General features: G+C 37.8%; 1 non-coding gene across 1 annotated transcript; it reads right to left on the bottom strand.

Moving 5' to 3' along the window:
• Positions 1-1,935: 1,935 nt before the first annotated feature.
• On the bottom strand, positions 1,936-2,095 carry LOC123454422. The gene has a single exon (XR_006633381.1). It is a non-coding gene; the product is annotated as a U1 spliceosomal RNA (small nuclear RNA).
• Positions 2,096-3,103: the final 1,008 nt, after the last annotated feature.

The raw sequence follows: 3,103 nt of genomic DNA, 5'->3' as shown, positions 1-3,103 counted from the left end.
AATAGACCTTTATTGTAATGTGACAAAGCTTAACTGAGTTTGTTGGCTGTTGACTGGTTTTCTGGAAGACAGAAATCATGAATAACGAGATAAAATATTTGACAAAGGTGATTCCTGAATGGATTCTTGCAGAAGCAGCAAGTATCCTCCTGAAAGTTTACATGAAGATTCTAGAAGATAGGAAGCAACTACAAAAGGTTAATTATTAAACAAAAGTTCACCTATGCTTACAGATTTGGAAATTCTGCTTATCCATTTGCAGGGGAAAATGTTAAAAGCATTTGGAAGAAAACACTGTTGGCATGGGTGACTGATATTTGCCCTACCCAGTCAGCTACTGAAGTAGAGCTAATATGAGATCCTACCAGCTAGGAATGGAGGAATAGTGAAAACGGGAGCAAGTAAGGGAAGGCCAAAAGCTTGCCACTGTTTGGGACAATAAAGAGTGATTCCAATTCAGAGATCATTGAGGCCTTACACTGCCATCAAGACTGAGGTAAAAGAAGTCCTCATTTTAACAAAGAGGAGCTCCTGATCCCATTTTCAAAACCACTTTTTTACAATTTTCATGTTTAAAATTAACAAGTCTATCTTATACCCCTCCCACATTTTATTTGAAAAAATATTTTAAAAAGAGAAAGGACTCAACCAGAAAGAGAGAATGGGCATGTCAGGGCCTTCAGCCATAGCAAATGGGAACTCCAGATGCAAGTCCCACACTGTGCATCTGGATTTATAGTGGTACTGGGGAATCATATTCAGACCATTGGGCTATGCAGGCAAGTGCCTTAACTGCTAAGTCATCTCTCCAGCCCTTGAAATATTCTTAACATACTAGTATTTTTGGTTTACACATAAGGAGGAATATTGTTTCAGAGCTCTCTTTCATTACTGTGAGATCAAGTTGATATTTTGCACACACACACACACACATGCACACACACAAATTTATGCTTGGATGCATTAAGGTCTTGAGAGCTGTTTGGATGGAATTAATCAAAATAATTTGCATGAGAAAGTTACAAATTTGGGGACTCCAGGTAAAATGACACTGTAATGTACCATACCCCCAGTAGTTGAAGATTATTATGGTCTTTGGATGTGTAGATTAATGTCTGTCATCAACGTTGGGATGTTTCTATTCATTATGCCTTCTAATACTCTTTAATTCTTTCATGTCACTCCCTTATTTTTCTTTCTTTCTGGTACTTCTAGTATTGATTTCTCAGTGTAGTTGTCTCCAAGACTCTTTATTTTTCTTCAGTTTTTATTTTTTTAACTCTGTTCCACAGAATGGGTAATCACAAACGACTTAACTTGATTTTGTTAATGTTTCCTTCAGCCTGTCTCATCATTTTTGAGATCATGTAGTGAATTCTTTATTTATTATATATATATTTCAGAATTTATGTTTCTAATATATATATATATATATATATATATATATATATATATATATGCACACATATCTCCAAGTTAAAGATTTTTTTCATGACTTCCTCTAGTTTTTCAGATTTGGGTTTACTTTTCATTAACTATGTTTTAGATTTATTCTCTGCACAGCAACTTCTATGCCCATGTTTCCTCAAAGTCTGTTGTTAATTAGCCATTTATGTAACATGTCCACCGTAACTTCTGTTGTTTGCATATGTTATAATTGTACTTATAGAATTATGTACATTTCAAATACCTCAATGGTTTGTGTCTATTGTCATCTAATGAGTGACTTTACTCAAGAAATTTGGTGTCTTGTGCTCCAAGTCAAGTGGTGTTGAGGGTTTCAACCTGGGCTGACTGCAGCCAGCTGATGATGGGTCACATGTCGCCAGCCTTGGGAAAGTGCCTGTACTCAGCTGGAGGCACAGGCATGTTCAACGCTTTGCAGTTCACATCTTTGCATTACCCTTTATTTATCTTATTATTATTATTTTTACAGGGGAGAAAGTGAATACTGTCCACCAATATCACAAATTATACAGTCGGGTTTCCCATATTTGAGGAAATGGCAGAGTCAGCACATCCAGAGTATAATGGATAAACCTTGCCCTGGAAAACCACCTTCCTGACCATGTTATGTGCCATGCAAGGTGGCCCACACCTTTAATTCCAACACTTAGGAGACAGAGGTAGGAGGATTGCCATGATTTCAAGGCCACCCTGAGACTGAATAGTGAATTCTAGGTCAGCCTTGGGGAGAGTGAGACTGTACCTCAAAAAACAGGGAAAAAAAAAGTTATGATCTGATGTCCAAAAATCCATATCTCATAATGTAGGCCCTTTGTTCTCTTGATTTACTGGCCTGCTTCTTCTTCTGAACTTTTTGGAAGACAATTTTTTTAAACATATTTTATTTATTTATTTATTTGATAGAGAAAAAAAGAGAGAGAGAATGGGCACACCAGGGCCTTCAGCCACAGAAAATGAACTCCAGACACGTACACTACCCTGTGCAGCTGGCTTATGTGGGTCCTGGAGAGTCCAACGTGTATCCTTTGGATTTGCAGGCAAACACCTTAATGGCTGAGCCATCCCTCCAGCCCTGATGTCTCATCTCTGTGTGAGTCAAGGACAGGGTGAGCCTCAGTACACAGAAGTATGGTGACAATTCCTTTCGGTCACCTTGTATGGAGCTCCCTATTGCCAGAATTCTACTGGCTTTCGTGTTTGTTTGATTTTCTGTGAAATTTTCTTTCTCTTTGCAATAAGCTTTTTCTCTAAACCTTTTTTCTTTTTAGACTCATCCTCGGCTGTCTGTGCTATTCATTCTTTGAGTACACATACACAGAGTCTGGATCTAGTGCCTCAGTAGGGCTTTGATACCTGTTGAGAGGATGGGACACTAGTTCCTGAGTCAGGCTGACCCAGGAGCTAAGATGAGGCTGAGTCACAGAAAGCCTGCATGAGGGAGTGATTATAAATACTGGGTATGAACACACACCACACACACACACATTCACTCACACACACACACACAAACATATACATATATCATATCATATATGTGCATATTTAAAATAAGAAAAACAAGATAAATTAACATGTTACATAGTTCAACATGCTCACTGAACTTTGTTTTTAAAAGAAATGCTCATCAGATGTTTAA

This window comes from Jaculus jaculus, chromosome 13 (genome assembly GCF_020740685.1).
Source record: "Jaculus jaculus isolate mJacJac1 chromosome 13, mJacJac1.mat.Y.cur, whole genome shotgun sequence".
Lineage (NCBI taxonomy): Eukaryota > Metazoa > Chordata > Mammalia > Rodentia > Dipodidae > Jaculus > Jaculus jaculus.
The sequence above is the reverse complement of the archived record's forward strand: the minus strand, read 5'-3'. Positions and strand labels throughout refer to the sequence as shown.